Source organism: Monomorium pharaonis, chromosome 7, assembly GCF_013373865.1.
Source record: "Monomorium pharaonis isolate MP-MQ-018 chromosome 7, ASM1337386v2, whole genome shotgun sequence".
Lineage (NCBI taxonomy): Eukaryota > Metazoa > Arthropoda > Insecta > Hymenoptera > Formicidae > Monomorium > Monomorium pharaonis.
This window is the reverse complement of record NC_050473.1, coordinates 7,327,066-7,344,146: the sequence shown is the minus strand read 5'-3', so window position 1 is coordinate 7,344,146 and position 17,081 is coordinate 7,327,066. Positions and strand designations below refer to the sequence as shown.

The 17,081-nt window shown below is 33.6% G+C and overlaps 1 protein-coding gene across 4 annotated transcripts in view; it reads left to right on the top strand.

Moving 5' to 3' along the window:
- Positions 1 to 17,081, top strand: part of LOC105835071 (neural cell adhesion molecule 2) — a 237,225-nt gene that overhangs the window by 31,141 nt on the left and 189,003 nt on the right. The window contains exon 1 of one of the 4 annotated variants that reach the window (XM_036289631.1): positions 10,997 to 11,129. The exons of the other annotated variants lie outside the window; for them this stretch is intronic. The gene's annotated coding sequence lies outside the window, so the exon portion shown is untranslated. Of the gene's footprint in view, positions 1 to 10,996; positions 11,130 to 17,081 lie in introns of those variants that run through there. 4 annotated transcript variants of the gene reach the window in all.

Here is a 17,081-nt window from a genome sequence, read left to right as displayed (position 1 = left end):
CGTGACATCTCGGGATAAAAAGTTCACGGAGGTCGAGCATTTTTATCGCCACTAGCGCTTTCTGTCACGCCAGTGATATTCTTTCAAACGACCGCATAAAAGTGCGCGCGTTTCGTATTACAATCGTATTGTTCGCAAAATAGAAATCCATTTGCAGGTTTAAGTTCTCGGCGTAATAAAAGCCAGTAGTTAAACGGTTCATTAGCGATCATAAAGTAACAATTCTTTAGCGTATAATAAAATCGAGAGATCAATTTTAAATTTGATTATTAAATAAATATATTAAAATTATTTCTATTTACTTCATTTTCTAATGCTTTTTATTAAAGCTATGCTTCAAATTTTGCTATTTCTGTTTTAAAACATTTATTATGTAATCAGAGGAAATGTGAGATTTTTTTCTAAACTCAGAAGCAAACTGTATATAAATAAAATTACATTTATGTTTCATAGAAGTACCAATACGAATTTCTAAAATACTGAGATACCTGGATCTATTTCTATTAGTAGCTCATATAATAAAATATTTAATTTCGTAATGTTAATTTCGTACATTTCAATATTAATGGAATTCAGTTGTATTATTTTTATCAATGTAAAACTTATTCGCATACTCTTTTAGCTTCGACTAAAAGAATAATTATTATTGATGAGATATTTTGAGGAATTCGCACAAGAAGTGCTGCATTACGAGAAAACCTGAAAGATTAACACTATAACCTAATGCTAATGACTACATTATCTTGTAGGGATTCACAACTAAAGGTAAATAGAAATAAATTTGTATGTGAATTAGTTATACGCATGTTACATATCGACAAAGTGTCAAACATTAATAAAACTAAAAAGTTATTTTGTAAAACTTAGCACAATGCACCGAAATACAGTAACACAACAAATGTCAATTAAAGAACAAAGATATGGGGGCTATTGTTTTTCAAATAAAGGTAGTTTTATTAACGCGTTGATATCATTGTAAAATTTTATGTTATAAAAACAATAGCGACAAATATTTTATACATGGAAGAAGATATAAAGAATGATTATATTTTTTATTTTATATTTGCAATTTACATTATTCAAATATTTTACATAAAGTATGAAGAGATGTTTAAGCCACGTGTTTAAGCCACAAACATAATTGCATTAATTTAAACAAAAATAATTTTGTTACAAAATAAAATGAGCGAATATAAGATTGTACTGGATGAATCGGTTTAAATTTTATAACGAGACGCTACAGTAGATTAGCAAAAAGAAATAGCAACAGAGTTAAACAAGATAAAATGACGGAACTTTTAATTTCATTCTATTCGCTCGTTCCGTTGCCCGATGAAATGCACAGATATTATCATTAACCATCTTGTATTTGGAAAGTAAATTGGCTCTGTGTGCACGAGACTGAACATTGTTATTCAATAAAAGGGCATTGCTTATCTACACATGATCTGGTGCGCTGGAAACATTTTATCAAGTCCTGAATAAAAACGAGAAAAATTTCAATAGTATTCAGAGCGTGTCGCTTTTGCGACATAAATTATATTATGAAAAGACGCAAAATAACGCGCAGTATAAGACAACGTATCGAAAGGGTTGTGTGCTCGTACATTATATCTATTTATGTCGTAAAACTTTGTTTAACTTATAGGCAGTTTTATACAGCAATCCGACTTTGATAGGACAATCGAGACTGCCGTTTGTGTCTCTATGGGGTAATGGAACTCGACTGAAGATACGTGTGAATCTAAGGTTTAGGTATTTTGCTCGATCACGTAATAATATAAAATTATTAGGCACTTAAGTTTATCGTTAAAATGACTTATTATTCAATATGCACATATATCCATAAAGTAATTATTTAAATCGTTCCTTTATTTTATTTTTTTGTAGAAAAATTTTTTATATGATTTAGTTTTTGAAAAATAATAGTTTATATGGATATTATTTAGATTGCTGTATTTAGATGAGTTTCTCTGATAGTTGTAAATCGTTGCATATTATTAAGTAGAAACAGTATTTTTACAAAATTCGGTTATTTAATATAATACATTCACAAAGATCAGTGCAAAGACTGTTATAAATATTTTGCATTTTATCGTGTAATGCTCGCCAATATGACTAAAATGTTAATACGCCGCAGGTGAAAAGAGCATATTTACAATTCTCGTTTTGTGTGTGAAAATAATTTATAGTCAATGCATCGCAAATAAATCTGGGAAAACGATTCATGTTGAGGTGGACGTAAACAGTTCCATTTATCGCGGCTTGTCTCGTCACTTGCTTCATACACATATACATATATGCATAAATTAATAAAATCATTTATAAACATGTCGCGACGTGCGTAAAAAAAACTGTGCCCATAACGGCCGCATGTATGTCAACATTTGCAATCGCCATAAAATAATTGAGCCTGATTTTATCGAGCCAATATTCTATTTTCCAATATTTGTGTCTCTAAACATACTTAATTCAAATGTACTTAATCCATATAACGAAATTGTGTACAATTGCGGTGACATTCAACTGCAGTTGTTACACGATTACAAGACACATTTGTTCCTATGAAATTACTTGATTTTAATTAAAAGATCACGCTTAATTATTCCCGTGGAGGGTAGGTTCGCGGGTACGAGAGCGACGTGACTTTGCCTCTCCCTTTCTGTCTGTCACGTAAACTTTTAATTACCATTTGAGCCTACAAATTATAAAATCAGCTGCCACAAGTCGGAGACCCGCAATTTTCTTACGCATTTTGTCCTCGTTTTCCCTCCGTTCTCCCTTCATTTATCGACCGAGTCCTTTACAGCCGTGCCATTTTTTCACCCTCTCAACCGAATCTAATTGTAAGGCTACCTTTGCCGTGCTAACGCCAAAGAGGCATTCACGTTTCTCGTGCTTGAACAACGACGCATTTTATTGTTTCCGCTAATGTACTTTTATATCGCAGCAATAATAAACCGGTAGCGCACCACTCCGGTAATCCTTACCGTAATAATATTACCCGGCGAAACGTGCGCAGATGGTGAAGTTAACGTTAATTGGATGTGCGTTGCTGTTGCTTTCCGCGCAATCCCGCTGACCCAACTTCCCATCTCGGTGATGCATCTCCGGGCAGCTCCAGCGTAGCGAAAAATATTGCTCAAGTGATAATTATATAAAAACAAATATATATATATATATATAAGAAACGAACAGCAGTAATTGACAAAGTTTCGCTATCATGGTTCTTACAATTAAATATACCGGGAATCGCACGTTCGAGGAAAAAAAATGAGAGGAAAGAAAAAGAATACTTGTTACAGAAAACATTTATGCTTATTCAAGCAATACGGCGCGTAGTTAGGTATCTGTAAATACTCGTGCAGCGGAATTTGCTATACCTCTCTCTGACTCAGTTTTACAGCCGGCGCAAACAGCTTACTTTTAATTTGCCCCGGATCTCCATTCTACAAGTATCCCGCGCGAGTGAAGATCGGTGCAAGGTGTATGGGGAAAAAGGGAGCCAGGGAGGCGGAAAAGCGAGAGAGCGACGCAAAAGAGAAGAGACCAACGGTGTTATTTGATTTTCGTTCGTTCTCGCTAATCACCGGGCAGCTGTCTCTCCCGTATTCTTAATTTTCTGCTATCTAAATCCACCGGCTGGATCAACACACGGCGAAGAACATAGCTAGATCCACCTACAGATCGTCGCTCTCTATCTCCCGGCTCTGTCTTTACATCCCTTCCTGTCCGTTTTCCTTTCCTCTCGTTCTTTTTATTTCGCAACCCAGGAACGCCGCGTCTCTTATCTTAATTCCCGCCTCCGAATATCGCGGCGAAACGTGACGTTCAAACTTGTGTCCTTCGTTTCGGCCGCAATTTCCGAACAGTGGACGGTGCCTTTCAGAAAACTCGACTTCATCCCCTCGATGATACTAATCTTATCGAAAGTTTCGTGTGTCCTTACTTTTGCGAGGATCCCGCGTAATAAAATACCATCTTTCTGTTTGGCCAGTTTCTATCAGTTTACCTATCAAAATAAGAAGACAAAAAGAATAAAAGGGGAAAAGAAAAGAAAAAATAGATTTCAGAATTGAAATACACATAAGGCTGCGGTTCACTTGACGCTACAACCGTTTCGAAGCATTTTATTGACTATTTGGAACGAAGAATTTTACGAATTAACCAATCAAAAAATGCTTTGAAGCGTTTGTAGCATCAAGTGGACCTTAGCCTTAGACACAAGACTAAAGCTAATTTTTCGAGACATTTTAAGGCTTTGTGTGGAGGCTTGGAATTTTTTTGAGACGACTGTGATCACAAAACAACCATATAGATATTGATTTACACGAATTTCTACAGATTTCATCGTATTTATAAGCTACATAAATAATATAGATAAACATTTAATTATTTTAAGTGAATGTAATATGAAACTTTCGCATATTACCTAAAAGTTGAAATTTTATTTATAAAATTAATCAAAAGAGCAAGCTAATTAGTGAAAGAGTGAAAGATTATTATAATTTAACACTGTATAAAAACATAGATATCGTTTCATAAGTTAATAAGCATTTAACAAGAACCGATATTACATATCGCTTTGTAACAATAAAAACATAATAAAATGTAAATTTTTTAATAAGATATAAAAATATTTAACGTAATGTAATGTCATATATTTGAGAAAGAGAGAGAGAGAGAGAGAGAGAGAGAGAGAGAGAGAGAGAGAGAGAGAGAGAGAGAGAGAGAGAGAGAGAGATATTATACAATTTATTTAAAGACAAATTTATTTTCTCCCATCTTTAACGATAGATAATATCGTATATTATAATTCTATTAAATCTTCTAACGTGTTTGCGAAAGTGTCATTTGTAATCAGATGAGTGTGAGCTTAAAGCATTATTGACCGCAACTCAGACACGATACCGGCACGAAAACTTTAAGAGGTCATTGGCGGCCAGAAAAGCGCATTTACAAGTTGCTTCACGGTCGACAGGACTTCACGGCACGAGATTTAATCGCGAAGGAAATAACTAGCCTATTTCGGAAGATACAATTTATTTAGACAAAATAACAAATGTGCTCTACTAGTATGCTCTAACAGTATAAAAGTAAAATAAAATATAAAAAAGCGAAGGAATGTATCATTCTTTAATATACATCAATATATCACTTTATACATTACTTCAATATTACTTCATAAAATAATTCATGGAAAATTATAAAATAATGTATAAAACAAAAATTTATATAAACTGTTTTTTAATGTAATTCTTACAATATATTTTATGATATAATAATCTTCTTACAGATTTTTCTCTTTAGAAAAAATAGTGTAACAAGTATAAAGAGTGTAAGGAATTTGATAAAAAATAAATTAATGTTCTAAAAATCAAGAACATACTATTTAAAAATAAGATAATTCACATTAGTGACTAATATTTATGATTTAATTTTAATCTTTGCTATACCTTTTACAATAGACGATAATTAACCATTGATTATTATAATTAATAACAAATAATAAGAGATAAATAATAAGAACTTATTCGATACTTAAATCAGTTTTAGTCAACATATTGTGCAATTTTATTATTAGAATTGCATTTAAATATTGTTCAGCCATGATCTCAAGCACCTCTCAGAAATAATACAGTGATTAAATATATTCGCTAATTAAGCCTGTCACCACGGATTTAACTTCAATGCATTTGTGTTTACTATTAATCAAACCATTGATACAGTGCCCATATTCAATGTTGAAACATTGTCTGTGACACGTTGTATACGGTATATTAAATTAATTAAATGTCACTGCTGAACGCGTACACATTATAAATTATTTTGTTAGTTAATAATATAGAACAGGCTAAGATAAAATGTATATTCTTAAAGCAGATATGGCGGTAAAAACTTTTTTCTAAAGTACTTTGTGTTTTTAAAAATCTTCTGTTATACATACACATATATGATGCGTAATAAACAATATTATTAACAATATTATTATTGCGCATAAATTAATAATATTTAAAACACTATTTTATCGCCTATACAATTAATATTAAAAAGGACAATTGTATTAAAGTATCTACACTGTAGATACTTTAATACAATTGTCCTTTTTAATATTTATTGTATAGGCGATAAAATAGTAGATATATAAAAATACTTTTTTTGTTAGATCATTAATAATTAGAGTTCTCAAGCTGGTTACTAAAATGTTAAAACTTTTTGCAGCATTGCTCATCTTGAACATGTCTTTCACATAATTATTTTGATAAAGTTATTTTTAGATTTATAGTTAAATTTTTGGATTTCAACAAAACTATTTTTCCGTTATTTGCTTACGACATGCAACATGATTTATGAGCACTGTCACCCGCGGAACATTTAATTGTGACAATAAGCACAAAGTCGACAGATTTATTGTATGTGAAACTTTCAATGATAAATCAGAAACTGCTGAAAAATCTAATTTGTTTGAAGCAGCTTTGTTTAAAAAGCGTTTACAATAATCATGTTTTCTAAAATATTTTACGTGTCAATGATCAATTATATTTTTGACATTTTTTAAAGGATCTATGTATGGATACAAGCAGCAATTCCCCTTTATTAGTATTCAGTGGAGATATTTTAAAAATGGAGATATTTTTTTTATCGTTATCTCGTATCGCTGCAGTCCTATAGATACACCGATGAAACATTGCTGTTAATTTCCGGGACACGTGGAAAGTAGAAATGGTGCTATTCTTTTGAATTATAGATATCATAGAAGGCAGATTAAGAAATCCGATAGTTGAAAATCAATAAATCTATGGACATAAATGATTAAAGATAAGCAACACAGCGAGTTAATCTCTCTCTCTCTCTTTCTCTTCTTCTCCTCCTTCTCCTTCTTCTCCGAAGTGTAAATATTTTCTAACAAAATGGAAAACCGCTTGGCTATAGAGATTAAATCTGCATACCGAATCGGCGTTTCGAAGATCTATCGGATAAATGGTGTTTACTATTTCTAGGCAAATAGTGAACTTCGATATTCAAAACGGAATGCCAAACACAATACCTTCTACTGTAGTACTCGCTGTTTAGATATTAAAGTGCCAATTAGTGATTTTGGCGTGTAATTGGATGGGCGTGTAATGGCTAAACGTGCGATTTACCGCCGGCTATGCTTTACTGCACCGATAATTGTACGAAGATATGTTACATCGACGATTACAGATTTGACACGCTTGTAACGCTAGCGACGTCAGCGAAACGTAATTACGAGGCGTGTGCACGTTGCACTCAACCCGCTAGCAAATTAGCCCGGGCGGTTTTTGTCGCGGTTGGCGCCGATTGCAAATTCCATCAATCCGATATTCGTTATCAGGTTTCAAACACACGCGCGCACGCGCGAGCGAAAGCACGCGAGCTTCGCTTTAACGCAACGTGCATATACGTCCGCTCGGATACGATCTCTCATAACTGCCTCGCATTATATCTCGCCGCGTCCAACAGCCGACTTATTACACTTAAGCGGCAAGACGAATCGGCGTATTTCACCGAGCAATCTGACATACTCGAGCTTCCGCTATATTTCAGCGGCAGTAAAACTTCGAATTACTTGCGTATGGAACAAGAGAGGTAATGTGAACAATAAAAAAAACAGTAAAAATATCGTCAGAAATTGGCGAAAAATCTAACGTTAACATATTAAAAGCCACTCTAGAATTAGATGAGTTATAGAGCTAAAGTATTGAATATCTGTTTTAAATTAAAACAGATATTCAATTATTAACATTATGAAATTATTACATAGATATCAATTATCAGATTAATAATTACCCCTTATATTTAGTCTGGTGCTATCTATTTTACAAAAAGTGTATCTATTTCCAAAACTTAAAATCAAGTAGTAATCTTGACATTTTATAATAGTCAGCCAGACGATAAAATGTTAAAAAAATAGATAAATAAAAAAAAAGAAACAAGGAATAACCGAATTAATCCTGAAAAAGTTTAAAGTAATTATTTTAGTTAGTTTATGTTGTTGCGCAAGAAACAACATGTAATACGACAATATTTAAAAACTAGATTAGAATTCTAACTTAATAAATAAATTTCCTAATGCCTTTTATTATTTTGTCGATATGTGAACCAATTTACACAATCTGAATTTATGTTCAAAACTATTATAAGAAAAATAAGAAAAGGAGAAGTAAGACAGTTTTATATATAGGACGCTACAAATATGTAAGATGATGTAATGTTATGAATAATATATTCAATATTATTTAAAATATGCAATTTACAAAAAAATTGTTAAAATATTATGTTTTAAAACATTTATTTTAGTGGAATAACGGACATATAAATTATGAATTTTTACTTTTATAATTATTTAAGCAATTCATGTTTTTATCAGTATTAATAAAAATATAATATTGCTTTAGATTTATATAGGTATTGATGACTTTTCTTTACATATTAAAAAATAATTTTTTGTTGAACCATTGAAGTATTTATGTAGAATGCAAGCATGATCAACAGTATTGTATAACATTTTAACATTCTAGCAACCAGTTTGTTTAACGTAATTATTTTTATGATTCAATAAAATTATTTTCATTTAATTTATATGTAACTAAATTTTGAGATATTTCAGCAAAAGTATATTTTCTGTGTAGTTTTATTTTATTGTTCCGAAAAGCATCAAAATGCGATGATAACTTTAAACATTTATTTTATTCAAAATTCAATTTTAAATGTAAATGCTAAAAAATTTTATAGTAAAACAAAATGAATTCTAATGCGTAAATATGATAATAAAACATTTTTCTTTTAGCAAGAATTACACAATACTGCGAGAATTTAAACGTGCTTGTATTAACATTTTGATTGTTAGTCGCAATAAATAAAACAGATTGAGTACCGATAACAAACAGATTTTTTAATTTAATTTTTAATAAACAAATTGTAATCGATAATACTTTTCACAATATGCCAGAGAAATTTTTGTATGTCACATCATACTACTGTACAGTACATTTCCATTGTGATACAGGTGTGCGCATTAATTCTACGTAAAAATTTTATAGAAACGACTACTATTATATTCCGCACTGATATTCAAACTTACTTGCAGACGGAAACGGAATACGAAAGCTAGGAATGTTATTGATGTCATAATCAAGCATGCTGGGCAATACATAGACTATCATATTAGGTGATAAATGAAAATGCCCCGATAATGGGAATAACGATCTCGACAAACGTGAAAACAAACTTCGACAACGAGATAGTCGCATAAATATGCAATATCAAGCAGTGGAACAAATCAGTGGCGCGATTTACAAATTGACATTGAAGGTAGCTACTGCTGAATAATTGACGTTTGGCGTTAATTTTTTGTTTCAATCGTGCGAGATTTTTGTGATTAGTAAAAGACGAATTTTAGACGTGATTTTTCAAAAACGTAGTTGTATGTACACACACACACACACACACACACACACACACACACACACACACACACACACACACACACACACACACACACACACACACACATATATTTAATAAGTAATTGTGTTTGCAATTTGCCTATATCATAGATTGTGTGTGTATATTATGTTATAGATTAATATTAATGCCTCCATAAACCACCAAGTCATTATATAATGTTCCCACAATTAATTGCACTACTCCCGAGTAATTACTCGAAGCAATAATTAAGTTATCTTTCGATTATTAACGATTTAATATTCATAAATATATAAGCAAATCGATTTTTTATACATATATGTAGCTGTTGCATTAATATTAATCAATAGATTTACATAAATACCGATGTCCGTACTATAAAATATCGTACTCTGTGACCGCAATTTTATAATGACTAAAGAAAACAATTTAGAAATGTTTCCATAATACTCCGTACAGAGAAATGCTTTCACACGTGCTGTTATTTTTAGAATAAAAAGATACAGATATTGTAAAAAATAATAAAAACAAGTGAATGGTACATGGGAACAAAATATATGGCTGGTATTTATAATCAGTTTTTATATTTAGAACTATCTCTTAAAATATCAAATCAATTTAATTTTAATTTACGTTTGAAATTATTTACTACTTATATAACTATTTATAAAAGAAATTAATCTAAAAACTACCACTTACTATTACTGAATTAATATTGTTATAACACAAAACATTATTTATGTATTTTATATTTGATAGAATTTTTATTTATAAAAGTACCTGTTTTATCAAGCTTGTATTATGCTTTTCAATATGATAGAATTGAGTAATCAAATAAACGAGGTACAAAATAAAAATTTTAATATTTATTATTCTTTATGCAGCTTGTTTATTTGGTCACTCAATTCTATCATTTTTATTCAGTTTTACTTAAATTTATTAAATTTTTAATCTTTTCTTTTCTTTCAAGTCAGTTCTTTATAATCACAAATAATATCAGTAAAACACAGAAATAATTAAATGCATAGAGAATATATTCCATAACGATGTATTTAAAATGAATATTTAAATAAATAATTTTATGAGAGAAAGAAATAGAAAAAATTGTCGAAAATCGTGCCTGGAATGAAATCCAATTATCAGATCTCAAAATCCCAATCACAATAGACTTTCACCGGACATCGGAATTTCACAAAAGAAAAGAACTTAAAGTGGCTCGAATGACAGTCAAGTTTGATGTACGAGAAAGACGCACAAGGCGGTTCGACGACCAAAGATTTAAAGAGAGTGGAAGATCGAGAGGCCCTCTTTTTGACGTAAGGGTAGCCGAGGTACTTTATCGATCCTCAGAATCCATACGCGAGATCCTTCATCCCCGGCGGAATCAATGAGGGGATGAAAGTGGCGTAAACGAAAAAAGAGGGTGAAAGAGAGAGGAGGATGATCGCAGCGGCACGGCAAGTGTCGCGCGGTCGAACACTGATCGAGAAGAAAGGGGACATGCGAGAGAGAAAGAAGGGGGGAAGAAGCAAGGGCTCGTAGGTCGCTTGAGAGATATGGTAGGAGATTCATCGCTGGCAACTTGCCGTGGCTTTTTTTCTCCTGCGGTGAGAACTCGCTCCGATATCTTTCCGGGGTTCTTCGCGGAACGTTTCCCGGTATCGATTACCAGCCATAAGGTATTGTTAAATTTTCATCTCTTTCCCTTTCTCTACCTAGCTCGGCGAGTCTGCCGACAGGAAAACCGTGATCGACATTTTGGCATTTGCGCGTGATATTTATCGAAGCTGGAGGATTTCTACTTTTATTTCACCGATATTTCACTGATATTTATTTAAAATTACACAAAGTAAACTCACGAAATCGTTTTTATAAAACAATAAAAAATTCAAGAAATGATTTTTTTTTAACTGCAGTCGAAGAGAATATACATAATACTTTAAATTAAAATTGCAAATTGCATTGCAGATTTTGCGATAAAATAATTTACAAATCAATGAGAAATCAAGTACCAGGAAGAAAGATCTTGTAAGTTAATGCAGTTATCGATTTTACACATATATTTACAATAATTATACAAGTTTATACAAAAAATAACCGCATTGCGAATTTTTGTAGATCTCTCACAAATTTTTCAAACAAAATCGTTTACTGCAACGTAAAGTACTGATATACAAATTTTTAAAGATTAGATATGAGAGAAATTGCGGAATAATGCAAATAGATCGGCTTATCAACTTAAGATATTCGATAGTACTTACATATGCGTGTATCGACAAATGTCGCGAATCGTATCAGATCGACAGTTTCACCCGGGAGACTTAGGACGTCGTGGGGTGTGAATTTCACCTATACCATGCACTTTGTCTCCTGTCGAAGCTACGAAACTTTCGGCCTACTTCGACATGGAAACTATTTCATACCAACGAAACGATGGAAAGTTCCTGAAATATTTAAGGAACTTGAAAATAAATCGTGGCAAGTATTATTGCGTGGTGAAACTTTCGTCTGAGTTCGGAACTTCAGTAACGTTTCGCCGAAGTTCGTGGCGGGTCGTCGTTTAACACAAAAAAAGGGACCAACTCTTAATGGTTTGAAAAAAATGCACGAGGGAAATGAAATGTCACGAAATCTTAAAATTAGAGATATTCTCTGCGCGTGTCGCAGAACATCTCTTTTCTTTACTTACTTTCAAGATAATGTAAACATTATTTTTCTTGGTATAAATTCTTTCATTTTCTTTATATTCAAATGCAAAATATGCCAATATATAAACAATTCGAAAGAACAGATTATTTCATAACTCGGCAATAATAATAATGTTAAAATAATACAACGTGACAAGAAATGACCTATTCATTTAGGTCCTATTAACGTTGCTGCAAAATAAGTTACGTCTCTTTGCAACGTGCAATAACTAAATCAACATTACGTCGCAGCATCGTTTACCAAAGGCCTGCGTTCTATAGAGACTTCGATCGGGAATTTTTTCGTACTAAAGACTGTTGTTGATGACACGGAAAAGCCGATATCGAAGTGGGCAAAGAGCCGTAAGCCACCCTTTTTCCACATAGGAAATATATTTATAGCGTATAGCGCCAGAGTAAAGCCCCATACACATCACTGGGTCACTGTATTAGCACTACATCTGTGTTACGACGGTCAATATGGCGCTACCGTAGACATCATTTTAGCAAACGGGAACACTTCCTCGAATAGAGCTAGTTATTTATTTCTACCGTTACCGCCTACAACGCGCATTAATATGTTTCTTCTTTTTTTTTTACAAGTTTAATACAACTCGTGTATCTTGAATTTTCATTTGTATGACGAAATGACAATTTACGAAAAAAAATACAAGTGTCACAAACATGCACATTCATATAATATTTAGCTTTTTTCAATTGGTAACGCTCCAATAAAATTGTATGTGACTGACACCAACCAATTACGTTGACATATAACAGATACTTTGAAATCTCATGACACGCGTATATTTAGTTAATCCGATCGCGGCATTGCGGTATTTTTAACCATAGTGACAAATCACGAATCAAGAATTACCAACAAATTAAGTCTAATAACCGACTCGTGCGTCAAGAATAGAGAGATGTCGAACGATTGATCGGCAGAAATAGACGGAGGCAATTTCTTCGTCTCGAAGTCTACTTAGTAACTTCCCAAGATTCTCCACCTCGGAGAGTCAATTTTAACTTTGTATCAAGTAAGTTTGAGGCTCCGCGGGATCTCTTCTTTCCACATGTGCAGGAGGATTTATTAACAATGAATTCTTTATGTGGCCTAAGTTTTGCTACATAAATGATGGAAACATTTAATGAGCATTTACTTTGTCGGAGCTTAATAAAAATTTCTTTGTGTCACAGACAAAGATAAATCTGTTGCGAGCACAAATTATAGCTAGGCAGTACGATACGTACGAGAAATGTCATAAGTGTGTCAAAAGTCTAAAAATTACTAGAGCATTAATGTTTAACGGAGAAAATTCGTCCTTGAACTTGAAGTTTCTTTTACCACATTTTTAGCACAAACTTTTAATAAACGTATCACATATATGAAAAGTTTAATGACTCCGCTGATATTAAGCGCTTGCATTTCACTACTTCTAAACGATTACGGTTCTCTGACCGTAAGATATTCGAACAAAGCCGAGTGTTTCGAGCACACTTTTTTGAACCAGCGACCGTGAGAAATCGTATTTCGTTCGTGAATAATTTCATCATGACATCCGTAATAAACGTAAATTTAATTTGTTTTCAACGTTGTTGTAACAAATTCAAATACCTTGTGAGAAGCTTTTATTTGCCAAAATGTCTAGTAGGTAAATTTCTTAAATTTAATTAACTATTAATTAATTTTTTGCTGAAATAAAAAAAAATATTATTGAGCAATTGTGGCAACTTTTTTTAAACTTGTAAAAGAACGAGTTCACGCGCGGTTCGGATTCTCGTGTCCACGAGTGCCGCGACACACGCGATTTTGTTCTACAAAATCTCGACGTATACAGCATCATTTGATTCCGCTATTCCCTTTTATCGCAATCGGCGCCGACGGGCTGTTTAACACGGAGGCGTAACGGTGACGGATCGACGCGCAGCTAACGGTATTACTGAGAATTGCGTTTCGATGAACGCATCTTTTTCGTTCGCCTGCATGAAACGCCGATCAACTTCGACGTCGCGCACACCCTTGTATTTTTGTTCATCGGCTGTCTCTCGCGGCCGATGGCGCGTCACCGCAACGCGCCTGGCAGACAGAGACCAGGATTGATTGATTGAATTCCATTCTGCTTCGTTAGTCGAACGCTCCGTGTGATTTTAAAAATAAAAGTTACAAAAATTATGAAAAATCCTACGTGCCACAGACAAATATCTACGTGCAACCGTTTCGTATGTGCTCGACTGTAAAACTATAAAATAAAGGATTGATTAATAAGGAATATTACATAATAAGTTGTATAACTTTTATTAAATGTAATCTTACTGAAACATTTATTTGCCACAATTTCAAAGTATTAATTATTTGTAGGGGCAAAAGATAGGAGTAAAAGTGCTGTAGAATTATTTTATACTTTAGTAAGATTGAAAGTATCGATTTAGTTATATTAACAGTTTTTTGTCTCCTTGCCTCGAAGTATAAATTTCATCTATTATGAAGATAGAAGTTAAGAGATACGAATGTGCGTGGCCGTGTGTGATTCCGCGAACGGAAATAGCGCAAGGCCATGGAATTTTGGTCGCCTCGTTTGGTCGCGACGAAACGAAAACCGCGAATACGTGAGGTGCGAACCTCCGTCGCCAAATGAAATTTCCTGTCCGGAAGAGAACGAAGGGAGCTTTTAGGAAACGAAGAGAGAGAGAAAGAGAGAGAGAGAGAGATGAAGGGGGCCGATGCGCGGGCGCGATTACTTTGTTGCGTAAACCGTATTGCCAAACGAAATTGCTTTGCCCACTATTAATTTAATATAAAGATAGAGCGAGTCCCGGAGAGAGCAAGGAGGGTGAGAAAATACGCGCGGGTGAAATCGCGCGGAGCGTGGTGCCTGAGCGGAAGGTGATTGATTGGAGAAAATTACTGACAGATTGATGGAAATTAATGGAAAGCGCGGCTGAAATTAATAGGTCGACACGTACGAGTGCGTGCATAGTTGATAGGCCAGTTGACCGGTCGTAAAACTCGTCATCCAGCTTGTGTAAGCGAGCCTTCGAGGTTTCGGCCGGCAAGTCCTTCTTCCCTGCCGGGGGAGAAAGCTTAATTGAACGGTTAATCCTAAATTCCGAGAACGATTCTCCACAATCTAAAATGGGGGTAGATAATTTGTCGTACGTCAACGCGCGGATCAGTCCGTGTGGAAGAATAATTTTGTTCGGAAGCGTCTATCAATTTTGAAAAGTTATATGTAGAATAAGAGATGGTGTATTTTTATTAATATTGTGTGCTTAGATTTGTTTAAATCTTTTTTTCTTATACTTACATCTTTAAGACTATATAAGCGTCGTAGATTTTTTATTGAAAAAATTTCGTATAATGAAAACGGATATAATAATAACAAAGCCATGAAAAAGAAAATATTTTATATAAAAAATGATATAATTACAATCTCTATTTAAATCCCCTATTACATTAACTGTAATATAATGCAAACTTTTTTTTTTTTAAACATGAACAGATTAGATAACGTTGCATGCTTTCGAGTTAATAACGCATTACGCGAATAAGCTATTTAATATGTGCATTAAATATAATTTCTTTTAAAAAAATTAATAAACATATCTAAATCTAGATGTGAAAAAAGTGTATGCACATATGTGTAAAATTATGATATTAAAAAATAAATTTTATTACTGTGTTCTAATTATATAATCAACTTTTATTAAATGTTACAAAATAATAATATAAAAGAATGAATTTTAATAGTAAATAAAAATATATATCATATTTTATAACATATAACATACTTAATTAATCAATGAAAGAATTTGTAAAAAAAAAATAATTGGCAATTTAATAGCTAATTTAAATAATATTAAAATTGATGTTATGTTCAAAAGAGGCTTTTTTTAATTTAAAACAAAATCTATAATATCTAGCACAAAAAAATTTAATATGACAGTTGCGCGGCCTTAAAAAAATATACGCAGATTAATGCGATAATAAATCGTAAACGGCATACATGCGCTCTGATCGATGCGTCAGCATCGCTTGCAAATAGAATCATCGTCGAATATTGGCCATATTCGTCGATTCCCACCGTACACGCGATTCGGGGCCAACGCATAACCACATTCGGAACCGACACGCGGAAGCGCGCGGGCAGGGAATTGATGTTCGGAATTGAGGCTACCGGAAAATTTCGCACACCGCAAAGCTGCTAGCATTAACTATGAAACTTACACCGGTCGCGGTGGTGCGACAGAAAAAAAAATAAAAGGGCAAAATTCGATATACCGCGAAATTAAACGCCCGCGGTCGCCGAATTCGCCGAGCGTCGAATTTTCGTGGGCGGCTCGGCTCGGCACGGAACGGCACGGCTCGCATCACGCGCCACGCGGTGTTCCCTCCTCTCCCTCCCCTTCCATTCCTGTCAACCCCCGTCCGACAAAGCCTGTACAATTTCTGCGTGCGTGTAAATTCACCGGTTAAATAACACACCATTGACTTGTTAGCTCGACGCATCCGGTCGTTGAATACAAAAGAGAGAGAGAGAGAGAGAGAGAGAGAGAGAGATTAGAAACCAAACGTATTGCGAATTTTTCGCGTAAACAGCGCGAGCGGCGCAGATTCGATGCGTTTTCACGTGTGTGCACAGCAAACACGCAATGCCTGCTTTTATACCTCCCCTCAGGTAGGAAACGTGGATGCTTGCACTAGTAATAAACGGGGAATTTGAAAAATATATTGAACGAGTTTTTTGCCGAAAACGAAGATTTTTCGCGATAGTATGAATAAATCGAACCGCACTGATCCCGTTAATATCCGCGGGTCACAGTGAAAAATGATTTGCGAGCGTCAATCTTTTCCCGTGGTGCAAAACAATAAATAGATCTGTTTTTAAATTTTTTATCTTTATTTTTCTCTTTCTCTATCTCTCCCTCTTTCTCATTTTTTCTTAC